This window comes from Mobula birostris, chromosome 13, assembly GCF_030028105.1.
Source record: "Mobula birostris isolate sMobBir1 chromosome 13, sMobBir1.hap1, whole genome shotgun sequence".
Classification (NCBI taxonomy): Eukaryota; Metazoa; Chordata; class Chondrichthyes; order Myliobatiformes; family Myliobatidae; genus Mobula; species Mobula birostris.
In genome coordinates, this window is record NC_092382.1 from 20,286,860 (window position 1) to 20,301,298 (window position 14,439).

Genomic DNA, 14,439 nt, shown 5'->3' on the forward strand with positions numbered 1-14,439 from the left:
GCCTGAGGGCAGACACTCAGCGATTCAGGAACAGCTTCTTCCCCTCTGCCACCTGATTCCCAAATGGACATTGAAGTTTTGGACACTACCTCGCTTTTTTCTTTAATATACAGTATTAAACAGCTTTTGCACACTTAAAAAAATCTGCTCTACACGTAAATAATATACTTATTTATTTACTATGTCTGTCTCTGCTAGATTATGTATTGAATTGAACTTCTGGTGGTAAGTTAACAAATTTCCCGTCACATGCCGCTGATAATAAACCTGATTCTGATTCTGATCCTGTTGTTTTCAATTTGGACGCAGATTCTCTGTGTCTGGGGACTGAGGAGAAAGTGAAACCTCTCCATTGTCTCTGAGAGAACGGGGTCTCCGACAGAGGGCATTGTGGGGGGAGGGTCACTGAGAGGACGGAATCTCCGACAGAGGGCAGTGTGGGAGAAGGGTCACTGAGAGGACGGAATCTCCGACAGAGGGCAGTGTGGGAGAAGGGTCACTGAGAGGACGGAGCCTCCGACAGAGGGCAGTGTTGGGGGGAGAGTCACTGAGAGGACGGAGTCTCCGACAGAGGGCAGTGTGGGGGGAGGGTCACTGAGAGGACGGGGTCTCCGATAGAGGGCAGTGTGGGGGGAGGGTCACTGTTCCCGGAGATTGCAGGATGATGTCATTCACCTGACACATTGACCTGGGGACTGAGAATTCCGTCACCGATGGAAGTGGATATCCAGCGTCAAGTTCCCAGACGTGCGGTCGAAGGAGAGTGACAACGCTTACTGTATGGACATCGTAGCTATACGGTCCGTCGATATTCAGCCAGCTCCGTCACCTTAGGGAAGAGAGGATAGAAGTCGGGAGAAGCGGGTCTGACTGTGAGCAGGTTTGTGCGTCGTTAGGGGGCTGCTCTGTTAATGAACTGAAATGAACGGATATGTCACCGCGCTTTTCACTCGCTCCTGGAATCAGGACTGAGTGGCGGCGTAAATGAATGTGTTCGTGAAGCAGCTGAAATTTCTTAACAAATATCCGGCATAGGCGAAGATAATTTCCGAGTCATTCCCCTGTGTCCCTATCCCGGTGATGTGATAGTAGATAAATTCTGCAACATTTGTCAGCCACAGGAGGATGAAGCTGCCTGAGAGGGTGAAGAGCAAAACCATAGACCTCTTCCGGCTCTCCATCTCCGGGTCACTGCTGTTTCCCCCATTGCTCTGACCCGTCAGACCCCTCCGGACCCGACTGGCCACTAAAATGTGCCTGACGGTCAGAGCGTTGAGCAGCAGAATCACGCCGAATGGGAGGAACGGAGTTAAAATTATGTCATACCAGTCATACGCCACCCACGCCGGTTCAGTGAAGTAACTTGGTTTCGGATAGTAAAACCATGTGTGAGGGGATCCAGGAGGGCCCCTATTAACTGTATAAAGAGAGAGGGAGAGGGTAATTTATCACCGATGGTTTGTTTTGAAAAGAGAGAGAGAAACGAAGATTAACCGTTGGACTGTCACGTTAGGGCACGGGAGGTAACTTTGCAGATAATACCGAGCAACTCGAAGGTTGCAATGGTGACTAATAGCACATTATTGATGTTGCTTACAAGGACAGATCGACTTGCTTGCATTTCTTTACAGACAAGGGAAGGAGGGACTCTTTGAATGACAGGTGATGCTCAGCCTGGTGAAATAAATAGGAGGTCAGATGATACAGACCTCAGACACATGATCTGGACACTGAATGAGCATTGCTGTGCCCGCAGAGAAGGTGGGTTTTGGAGGATCGATCAGGCGGATCGATCCATTTGCACTTCCAGTGAAGGAGAAGGGGTTGACTGGTGGGGAGTTGTCTGTGTGTCCACCGTTGCCGGGGTGATAGCTCCACCACAGGAAAACAGATCCCCCTGTTTAAAGTCACAGTCGGTGACTTCTGAAGGATTTCGGAGGACGACGAGAGGATCGACGGCATCAGCTCACCTGAAGATTCAGCCCACTCTCGTTCTCTCTCCATCGCTACTCAACTAAATACCACGAACAGAACTGAACTGAACTTTACTCAACATCGTAAGACTGTACCTTTTTACCCCTAGACGTAAAGAAGCTTGGTTTTTCATACACGTATATTTCCACACTTCCTGATATACTTACTTAAGAGTTAAAAAATACACATGGACTAAGATGTTAACTGTCCTGTGCTATCACCGGTGGGATCATCAGTTGATCTGCCACCTGTCTTCAGGAGTTTCGGCCCGCTTATGATCAAGACTCCCTCGAGGTGGTGGGCCAGCAGTGCTAAAGCACCACCTCCCACTGGTGAGCTCAAAAACTTGGCATCTGCCTCTATCAGAGTTGTTGGTCACTTCCATCCAACAGATAGTCTGCTCTTCAGGTGTCTATGGAACTACTGAAGGGTTTGCAAGATATGTGATTATATATATAATCACTGCTAACCTGTTTGATTTATTTACATTTGTATTACTGTATTGCATAGTCACTAATAAATATTATTAGTTTATAGCAATACTAGACTCCAAAGTGTTTTCCGTCTCTGCTGGTTCTTTATTTCCGTCACAGGGTACGTGACACATGGTACATTATTAACGATCTCTCTGGGCCCGTGAGTGAAGTGGAGTGGATAGAACTGAACGCTAGATGGCGCTAGAACCACGGCCGCCGCTCTCCCCGAGCAGTACTTTGTTTTCAGTTTCTGACAGCAAATGGCAACAAACCGATCGAAGGTGAAAGTGACGGTGAACCAGACGGAACAGTTCACGGCAACGCGGGACAGGACACGGAGAACAGTGCACACAGAGGTCACGTTCAGGAAACAACCGGGAAAATAATGATAATTAGAATAGAATAGAGTATCTTTATTGTCATTGTTGTGGAGCAATGAAACACGGTTTAGCAGCTCAACGTTTTGCAGCATTTCAAAGAATATACACATAAAATAAACTCTAAAACCCCAGGAATGCGGTCCAAAATTAATAATATATGGATGGGGGGGGGGTAGGACTATTGCACACCTGCCATTCCTGGAAGTGTGATGCATTTAGCTGCCGCCGTCTTAGGAGGGGGGCAGGAGAAGGGAAGGAGGTGTTATTCATTTCACTGCTTGTGGGTAGAAGCTGTTAAGGAGTCTCTTTGTTTTCGTCCTTAATGCTCTGTATCTCTTCCCAGAAGATAGAGGGGAAAACAGGTGATGTCCAGGATGAGTGGGATCCTTTTAAATACAAGTAGCCTTCTTTTGAAGTCTGCCAGTATAAATGTCTCTGAGGGAGGGTAATGAGCCAGTAACCCGCTCTGCTACCCTCACCACCCGCTGGGAGTCCTTCCTGTTCTGTTCTGTACAGCTGGCAAACCACACTGCACAGCAATACGTCAGGAGGCTCCCTATAGTTGTCCGATAGAAGTTGATCAGCAGGTGATGAGGGAGGAGAGCGTGCTTTAGCTTCCTTAGGAAGTAGAGCCTCTGTTGGGCCTTCCCCACCTGATAAGAGATATGGGCAGTCCAGGTGAGGTCAGCCGAGATGTGGACGCCGAGGGACTTGAAGCTCTCTACTCTCTCCACCTCTTTCCCGTATATGTGCAGAGCGGAGTGCTCGACGCGCTTTGATTTCCTGAAGTCTACTATCCGCTCCTTGGTTTTTGTGATGTTCAAGTCCAGGTTATTATGTCAACATTATTCTGTCAAATGCTGTATCTCCTCCCTATAGGCTGTCTCATCACAGTCTGATATGATACCTATTAGGGTGGTATCGTCAGCAAATTTGACAATGGTGTTGGTGGAGTGAATGGTAGAGCAGTCATGGGTGAAAAGAGAATAGAGGATGGGGCTGAGAACACACCCCTGAGGTGTACCGGTGTTCAGGATGAGAGTAGATGATGTGTGTTCTCCCATCCTGACACTTTAGGGTCTGTTACACAGAAAATCCAGTATCCATGAGCACAGTGAACTGCCAAGGCCCAGGTCGCTCAATTTCTGCACCAGTTTGTAGGGGGTGACTGTATTAAAAGCTGAGCTGTAGTCCACAAACAGCATTCTTACATAGGTGTTATCCTGATCCAGGTTTGTAAGGGCTGTGTGGAGAGCTGTGATGACTGCACCCTCTGTCGATCTGTTTGCACGATACGCAAACACATATATCTAAACACGGCTACAAGCTCTGTGCTATATTCGCATGTTCTTATATTTTTTGTTGTTAGAATCTCAGCTGACGGCGAACGTTGCAAAATCTTGCAGAATTTCATGGACGCACATGTGTGTGAAAGTCACGTGAGCCCCTTTCCCGCTCCTTTTTCACCGCAGATCTGCCTTGTTCCCGAGGCTCCGCCCCCAGCTCTGATGACGTAAATTACAGTCCTGACTTTCCTTCAGTTCTGTGTTGGAGCGGGTCGGCGGCGGCGGATCGTCTGTAGGATGCAGATTGGGAGAGGATCATCACTCCCGGAGTCGAGAATCAGGGGGAAGGGTTCACTGTCCGAGCGTGAAGAGAGCACGTTCTCATCGGTGAGTATTGAGGCTGGTCCCGAGGGTGGATGTCTAATGTAAGGTAGTGAATGCAGTTAACTTCCCCGGATCTGGCAGCCTCTGTGCGCTCGCTGGAAGAACCTGCCGGGGTCGGTCTGTGTTGTAGGACCTTCAGAACATACCGACTGAGATGAGCCACCGCTCAGCCCCTCTTGTCCTGGTCCTAGGAGCGTGATGGGGTGGTGAAACCGAGACTGCACTCATCCATTGAGGTTTATCCCGGGAACATTTCCTCCATCACCCAGCCCCGCATCGGGTCCAAACCTCATCTGGATCGATAGCCACAGTCTACAATTGTTTTAAATCATTCCAGGGCCCGTCCACCTGTTGTGTTCTTGCAGACAGAGAAGGTTAAACCGGGTAATCGCACCTTCGGGACACTGTTCCATCTGCCTCAGTAGATCCACCTTTCACCCGTTCAGACAAGGCAGTGAGATCCAGATCTCTCACGACCTCTCGTTTTGGGTGGCCATCGTTGTGTTTATTTTTGTTGAATCCATGCCACCGTTCCGACTTGCCGAAGTGCAGCCAATGTTTCCGGTTTTTTAACCCCATTAAATGCGAAAAATAAGCCTTTTCGATGTATCTGGGCTTCTCGAATTTTCTAATCTTCAGTTAAGCCTTCCTTCAACGGGTGTTGCATATCATCCACACAGATCAATATAACAGCACATCGAGGTGATATAAGGTAAAACAATAACAGAGTGTAGCAAAGCGTTATGGTTACAGAGACAGTGAAGTGTGCATCGAGTTAGACGGTGAGATCCAGGGTCCAACTTATCATACTGGGGAATATTCAATGTGCTTACAACAGCAGCTTGAAAGGTTTCCTGGAGCCTGGTGCTGTGTGTTTTCAATGTTGTTTTAAATCTTCGACCCGGCTGAGAAGAGAGAATATCGAGGGTTATGAGGATCTTTGGTGTTGCCTGCTTTACTGTTGCAATGGGAAGTGCAGTCACAGTCCAGGGAGGGGAGTCTGGTTTCTGTCATGTCCTCAGCTATGCCCACAGTTTTCTGTAGTTCCTTTCAGTCAAATGTAGAGCAGCAGACTTATGAAGGCGTTATGTAGACGGATGGGATACTTTCTACGGCGCTTTGATAAGGTTTGGGGAGGGGCAATGTGCCTAAGCCAAAGTTATTGTTGTTTGATCGAGGTTTGTCATTTTAGGATCTCTTTCTATCCTATTATTCAGTAGCCGTACATTGCTGCATGGCCACCAGTGACTGTCCTTGATCCCTCACCCACATGGTTCCATCTCCTCAATCACTCACATCTTGTGCAACCTCTCTCCAGCCCGTGTGTACCCACCTCATTGAGGTACAGTGCTTCATCCAACATTTGACTTCATTGTGAAATATTATCTTGCATCTCCTATCTCACTGAGCTTTCCAGAAATCGTTTTTCGTTAGCTAGAACTACCAGAGGTTTAATTAAATGCAGCATCTGGTAGGGTAAGACGCACAAGCTACGAGCCACGGTTATGACCAGAAAAATTCTAGCATGGATAAAGAAGTAGTTGGTAGGTAGGAGATAAGGGGTGGGAAAAAAGCGAGTCTTTACCGTTTGAAAGAATCCAAGGTAAATTACACAGGTGCAGGTGGATGGGACATTGCAGGGATTGGCACGGACGGGCTGAAAGACCTGCTTCTGCGCTGTAGGAGAATGAATCGAAATTAGGCGTTTCACTAACGTCCCAAATGCTCAGAGGAAACATGTTGTCGGGCCCTGGAGGTTTATCCATCCCAATGCGCCTCAACAGAGCAAGCGCCTGTTCTGTAAACTGTATACAATCCGTGACTTGACGAACGTTTCCACACTTCTATCGTCTCTATATCTGTCTCCTCAGCACATGTAGACACGGAAAAGAAACACTGAAGGTCTTCCCCATCTCGTTTGGTTCCTTGCATAGTTTAGCACTCTGATTCTCAGAAGTTCTTTTGTCCAGTTAATCGGGCAGGAAGGGAACCACAGGTTTTTATTTTCTTATTTATCTTGCCACCAAGAAGTTTGTTACTCATGGAAATGTTTTGATCCCAGTAGTTCTTCACAAAGTCTACAAGAAAGATTCTTGGAATGAAAAGCTTTATCTATGTGATACATTTGTTGTCCCTGCGCCTGTTCTCAAAGGAGGGATGGGGGCGCTGGGAGTAGGAACCTCACTGAAACCTACCAGATACTGATGTTTCGATAGAGTGGACGGGTGAAGATGTTTTCATCAGCAGTGGAGTCTAGGAACTGAGAGCCATTCAGCTGTATCTAGAAAAATTTTCTCCTCCATCATTCTATCCAGTCGCAGGGGCCAAACTTGATTGTATTGTCAAATGTAGTTTTACGTTATTCAAAGGTACAGTAATTTGATAGAATTTTTAATAGCTTAACTAAGCAAAGACGAAAACTTCATTAATATCACCACAATATAATGTACTTTTTAAATAACAGATAACCGACGTTTGAAGCAGACTTATCGTATTGAACGAAGTGCTTTATTTTGGAACAGCTTCTGCACTGCTGAAGTTCCGTAGAGTTGGAACTACCAGCAGATTTACTGGATGCACCTCGACAGGGTTAAAACAGCAACTGGTATACTAGTTTCACCATTACAAATTGGCTGAGTGTTCAGTACTCACTGTGGTCATAATGAAACTCAGTAAATATGAGGTTGAATGTTGCTTCCTTTTTCGTTAAGTTCTGGTGGGTCTCTTCCTCAGTCACCAGGGAAACAGCCCACCAAAGCTTCAAGGAGTGTTGAGGATTTTTATCACTCTGTAGTCAGAGCCCCTTAGCGGAGAGACAGTGGCCTCAGGATTCAGTGTGGTTTCGAGGATTTACTGTCTGGAATATATGATGTCTGTGCTGGAATAAAGAGATGACTAATGAACGTTGGGATTGTATTTATGCAAATCTATTTAGAAGGTCACAAACATCTTGCAGTCAGTCAATATTTGTGAATTAAAAGAAGAGAAAAATCTCTATACTCTGTTTCCAAGGCTATATTTACTGCTCAATACTAAAATATAATTTTCCTGTTCCACTACGGGAAAAGTGGTGGCTAACTGACCTGGTGTAGATCCCATCCAATAATAAAATAATCATCAATATAATCAATTTATCTGTGGAGACAAACAGAAGGCAACAAAAGTTGTTAAAAAAGTAAAGGTACAGTCGACGTTTCAGGCCGAGGTTCTCGGCCTGAAACGTTGACTGTACCTCTTCCTAGAGATGCTGCCTGGCCTGCTGCGTTCACCAGCAACTTTGATGTGTGTTGCTTGAATTTCCAGCATCTGCAGAATTCCTGTTGTTTGTGTAAAAAAGTAAAGGTAAAATACCAAAGTAAACGAGCCAATAATATTAAGGAGGTTTCTAAATGTTTGTTCAGATACATTAAGTGTGAAAGAGAGGCATGGCTGGATATCAGAACGCTGCAATACGTTACCAGGGATGTAGTAAATGGGGACAAGGAATGGCGGACGAACTGAATAAGTATTTTGCACCAGTCTTCGTGCAGGAAGACACTAGCAGGATACCTGAAACTCCAGGTGTCGGGAACATCAAGTGTGTGATGTTACCATAGCTAGAGAGATATTTCTTGGGAAACTGAAACGTCTGAAGTTAGATATCTCACCTGAACTAGATAGCCTGACCGAGAATTCTAAAAGCGGGGGCTGCAGATATGGTGAGACATTAATAATGTTCTTTCAAGAATCACTAGCTTCTGTAATGGTTCCGGAAGACTGGAAAATTGCAAATGTCACTTCACCTTTAAGAAAGGAATAGGACAGAAGGGAACCCATATGCCAGTTTGTCTGACCTCAGTAGGTGGGAAGATATTGGAGTCGATTATTAAGGATGTGGTCTCAGGGTACTTGGAGACCCGTCATTAAATAGGTCGTAGTTGGCATGATTTCCTCAAGGGAAAATCTTGCCTGACAAATCGGATGAAGTTCTTTGAAGAAATAACAAGCATGATTGACAAATGCGAATCGGTTGATGCTGTGTATTTGGATTTTCAGAAGATCTTCGTTACGCTACCGCACATAAGGTTGCTTAACAAGTGACGAGATCACGGTATTACAAGAAAGATTCTGACATGGATAAAGCAGTGGTTGATTGGCAGGGAGAAAAGCGTGGGAACAAAAGAAACCTTTTCTGAATTTCTCCCAGAGACTAGTGATATTCCACAAGGGCCTGTGTTGGGACCGATTCTTTTACGTTATATGTCAAAGATTTGGACAATGGAATTGATGGCTTTGTTGCAAATTTTCAGACAGTATGAAGGTAGGTGGAGGGGAATGTGGTTTTGAGGAATTAGAAAGGCTACAGAAGGACATGGACAGATTAGGAAACTGATCAAGATGTGGAATACAGTGTCGAGAAGTGTATGGTCATGCTCTTTGTTAGAAGAAATGAAAGGGTTAGCTATTTTCTAAATACAGCAGAAAACGGAGGTGCAAAGGGACTTAAGCGTCCTTGTGCAGGATTCTCTAATGATTATTTTGCAGGTTGAGGCAAGGTGAGGAAGGCAAATGCAATGTTAGCATGTATTTCAAGTGGAAAAGAATATAAAAGCAAGGATGTAATGTTGAAACTTTATAAAGCACTGGTGATGCCGCACTTGGAGTGTTGTGAACAGGTTTAGGCCTCTAAATGTCGAAAGAAATGTGCTGAAATTGTATAGGGTTCAAAAGTTGTTCACGGAAATGATTACACGATTGAATAGCTTGTCGTATGAATAGCGTTTGATGGCTCTGGGCCAGTATTCACTAGAATTCAGAGGAATGAAGGCTGACCTTATTGAAACCTATCGAATGGTGAAAAGCCTTGATAGAGTTGATGTGGAGATGATGGTTCCTCTGGTGGGTTAGTTTACCTCAGAATAATAGGCGCCCTATTAGAACGGGGTGAGCAGGAATTTATTTTGCCATGGCATGTCCAATCTGTGGATATTTTTTTTTTTTTTTTTTTTTTTTGCACAGGCAGCTGTGGTGGCCAAATCGTTGTGTGTATTTAAGACAGAGTTTGATAGATTCCTGATCGTTCAGAGCATGAAAGGATAGATTCCTGATTGGCCCCTTAGCGGAGAGACGGTGGCTTCTGGTTCCAGTGTGGATCCAGTATGCTGTGAGCATTTACTGTTGGAATATACAATGTCTGTGCTGGAATGAAGAGATGATGAATGAATGTTGGGATTGTATTTTTTCAAATCTTTTTATAATGTCACAAACAATTGCAATCATTCAATATTTGTGAATCAAAAGAAAAGAAAAATCTCGATACTTTCTTTCCAGGGCTACATTTATTATTTAATGTTAAAAATATATCATTCCTGTTCCGCTACGGGAAACGTGGCAGCTAAATGACATGGTGTAGAACCCGCTCAACAATAATATAATCAACAACATGTCCAATTTATATGTGGAGACAAGCTGAAATGTATCCCGGGCCATTTTTGAACCACGGGCCGGAACACAACCTCGACCCCCGTCCAGACACAGGTTCCTCAGGTTACAATTCGGTCACGGGTTGGTGTAGGAGTGTTAGTGTTTGAACTGGGAATAGCTGAGACACCGCGGCACATTAGCGGCAGTAAAGAGTCCTGGGAGTGCTGGCCCATTCGTTATAATCCTGGGATGGGGGTCCAGGAATATGGAATTCCCACTGTTTGGATTTCCCCCGAGCTCACTGCTTCTACAGATGACATTGGGCATTCCTCCTTCCGCAATGAAGCAGACGACTCGGACAACAGTTTGCGAGGAATTCTGATTACACTATCCTGTGTGAGACAGGGGGTAGACTTGCGAAAATCTTGGGGGTGGGTTGGGATCCAGTGAGGACGGATCCTGGAATACCATACAGGTTTTGACACATATATAATGGAACCGTCTTTCAAGCTGCCCAGGCGTATGAAATGATGCGTTAGTATTAATGTTTTGTGCTCAGATGTTTGGCTCTGGAGTTCCTTTGGAAACAAGAAGAGAATGAGTTGCCATTCCTTCCCTCACAGTGAGAGGCTGTGAGTTAATGGGCTGTTCCATGATTGCAGCAGTAAACATGGACCCGGGGTTTAGTGTTCAATCCGTGTTTGGAAAGTCCCTCTTACTGTCCCCTGTCTGTCAGCTAGTGGGAGTCAAATAGAAACTAAAGAAGGAGAAGCTAAAGACAGACCAATTGATATTACAGAAGTAGCAGCATTACAATGGTGGGAACTACAGAGGCATGAGAGGGGAATTTGCCAGAATTGATTGGAAATGATGAGATGCCAGCAGAGCAGCAATTTGTGGGAAGTTGGAGGATTTGTCCTGACCGAGGGTCTCGGCCTGAAACGTCAACTGTATTTCTTCCTAGAGATGCTGCCTGGCCTGCTGCGTTCACCAGCAACTTTGAATGTGTTGCTTGAATTTCCAGCATCTGCAGATTACCTCGTGTTTGGGAACCTATATGCCAGTTTCTCTGACCTCAGTATTTGGGAAGATATTGGTGTCGATTATTAAGGATGCGGTCTCAGGGTACTTGGAGACCCGTCATAAAGTGGGCCATAGTCTACTGGATTTCCTCAAGGGAAAATCTTGCCTGATAAATCTGACGGAGTTCTTTGAAGAAATAACAAGCATAATAGACAAAGGAGAAGCAGTTGGTGCTGTGTATTTGGATTTTCAGAAGGTCTTCTTTACTCTGCCACATATAAGGTTCCTTGACAAGCGACGAGATCATGGTATTGCAAGACAGATTTTGGTATTCTTAAAGCAGTGGTTGATTGTAATGGGGCAAAGCGTGGGAATAAAATAAACTTTTCTGAATTTCTCCCAGTGACTAGTGATATTCCACAAAGGCCCGTGTTGGGACCGATTCTTTTACGTTATATGTTAAATATTTGGGCGATGGAATTGATGGCTTTGTTGCACAGTTTGCAGACAGTGTGAAGAAAGGTGGAGGGACATGTGACTTTGAGGAATTAGAAAGGCAACAGAAGGACATAGACAGATTAGGAAACTGGTCAAAAAGTGGAATACAGTGTCAAGAAGAGTATGGTCATGCACTTTGATAGACGAGATGAAAGGGTTAGTTATTTTCTAAATACAACAGAAAAATGAGGTTCAAAGGTACTTGGAGGTCCTTGTGCAGGATTCCCTAATGATTAATTTGCAGGTTGGGGCTGTGGTGAGGACGGCAAAGGCGATGTTAACATTCATTTCAAGAGGATTACAATATAAAAGCAAGAATGCAATGTTGAAACTTTATAATATCCAGGCCACACTTGGAGTATTGTGAGCAGTTTTGGGCTTCTTAACTTCGAAAGGAATGTGCTGAAACTGTATGGGGTTCAAAGGCTGCTCACGGAAATGCTTCCACGATTGATTGGCTTGTCATATGAACAGCGTTTGATGGCTCTGGGCCAGTGTTCACTGGAATTCCGAGGAAGGAAGGGTGACCGTATTGAAACCTATCGACTGGTGCAAAGCCTTGACAGAGTTTATGTGGAGATGATGGTTCCTCTGGTAGCAGAGTCTATGAGCAGATGACTCTACCCCAAAATAGAGGGGCGTCCTATCAGAACGGTGTGAGCAGGAATTTATTTTGCCATGGAATGTCGAATCTGTGGAAGTTTATTTTTCCCCCACAGGTAGCTGTTGTGACCAAATCTTTGTGTATATTTCAGACACAGGTTGATAGATCGCTGATTGATCAGGCCATGAAAGGGTGTGGTGAAAAGGTAGGAGACTGGGAATGACAGGAAACTTGGATCAGACATAATGAAATTGTGGAGTAGACTCGATGGGCTAAATGGCCTAATTCTGCTCCTATATGGTATGGTCGAATGGAGATAGAACATCCCATGGAACATAGAATAGTACATCACGGGAACACGTTCTTTGAAATCAAACCTGGAATCATTTTCCTGAACCGCCTTTTAATCCTCTCCATTTTTAACACATTTTTCTCATGTTAGGGGCTCAAACCTGCTAAGAATACTCTAAGGGTTGCCTCATCAGGACTTTATAAATTCTCAACAGTCCATCCTTTCTTTTATATTACAGTCCTCTTCAAATGAATGCAAAGATCGCATTTGCCTTCTCCACCATCAACTAAACCTGTATATTAACCTGTAAGGAAATTGCACAACCACTGCAACCCTCTTTGCAACTCAGTTGTTATTGTTTTTTTTTTTTGAATTTTGGGCCCAGCCTGTCCATAATCTCCACACAATTCAAATAGGAAACCTGCTTATTATTCTCATGTACCGAGGTGCAATGAAAACCCTGTTTAGCATCTCATCCATACAGATCAATAGAGCACAACAGGACATTCAGGTGATATAAAGTAAACAATAACAGAGTGTAACAAAGCATTATGGTTCCAGAGAAACTAAAGAGCAGGTAGCCATGTGGTGCAAGGTCGTAACAAGTTACATTGTGAGGTTAAAGTCAAACTTATAACCTCGGGGACCATTCACATATTTTCTGCTCCAGTTTGCCGCATTTCCATCTGTTATCTAACTCATTAATATCAATACCTGCAGCACTCCGCGAGTCTCATGCCTACGTTCGGAGAGACAACCATTTGCAAGCACTCTGTGGCTTCTGCACTCGCTTCATCCTGAATTCTAAGGACCTTTCCCTTTTGGACCAGCCTCCCATACAGAACTTTTTTCAAACGCCCTGTTAATATCAATGTAGGCAATGACACCCACATTACCTTCATCAAACTTCTTGATAACTTCCTCAAATATTTGAATAATTTGATTAGACATGACCTGTCAGGCTGACTATCTCTCATCAGGCCCGGTCTTTCGAAATTTTATAAATTCTGTTTATTAAAATACCTTCCAATGACATACCCAAGACTGATGTCAGGATCCAATGACAGACCCAAGACTGACGTCAGGATCCAATGACAGACCCAAGACTGATGTCAGGATCACGTGCCTATAATATCCCTTCTTACCTTTCGAGCCTCTCTGGCCTAAATGAGCAAAACCAGCTATCCTCCCATCCTCTGGCATATCACTCATAGCTCTGTACATTTTAAATGTCTCTGCCAGTGTTCGAGCAGTTTCTGCAGGCCTCCCACAGGGTCCGAGGTACACTTTGTCAGGCCCTGGGGATTTAACTTTTCTAATTCAGCAAGCACCTGTTCCGCAATCTGTATACAATCCATAACAAGATTAACGTTTCCCGATTTCTATATTCTCTGTATCTCTCTCCCAAATAAATACAGGCAAACAAAAGGTATTGAAGATCTACCCCATCCCTTTCGGTTCCTTGTCTAGATAGCACGCTGATCTTTTCTGACAGTTAATTGGGCAGTGAGAAATATTTGGCTCAATAAATTATTCTGCCACCAAATTGTCTGTATCCCTGGAAAAGCACCCATTACAGTTGTTGTTTACAAAGTTCACAAGAGTGATTCTGGAATAAAAAGTTTTATGTATGAGGAGCATTTGGTGTTTCTGGGCCTGTTCTCAATGGAGGGGTGGTGACTCTCGGAACAGGAACCCCAATGAACTCCAGAGGTCTAGATAGAGTGGATAGGGTCAAGATGTTTTCAACAGCAGGGGAGTCTAGTAACTGAGGTCACAATTTCAATCCATTCAATTGTACCTGGGGACCTTCCCTTCCATCATTCTGTCCAGTAGCCACATCTGAATTGAACCTGTATCAATGCCTGCGGTCGATCATTGATATAAGCTATTTGCAGACTCAAGAATATAATGGCATTTTAACCACTTAATTGAACAAACAATTAAACTTTATGGTTATCAACATGAAGCATTGTGTGACATCTTTTGTAAATATCCCATAGTTGCCATCTGGAGTGGATAGGCCGCATCCAACAACGTGGATTTGATTTTGGAACAGCTTCTGCACTACTGGAAGTTCTGTGGAGATGGAAATACCAACAGATTTACTGGATGCACC

At 44.4% G+C, this 14,439-nt stretch overlaps 1 protein-coding gene across 1 annotated transcript in view; it reads left to right on the forward strand.

Annotated features, from left to right (window-relative positions):
- The first annotated feature begins 4,410 nt into the window (after window positions 1-4,410).
- The window catches only part of LOC140208511 (NACHT, LRR and PYD domains-containing protein 3-like), a 48,930-nt gene continuing 38,901 nt past the window's right edge, over window positions 4,411-14,439 (forward strand). The window contains exon 1 of the mRNA XM_072277234.1: window positions 4,411-4,503. The gene's annotated coding sequence lies outside the window, so the exon portion shown is untranslated. The remainder of the gene's footprint in view (window positions 4,504-14,439) is intronic.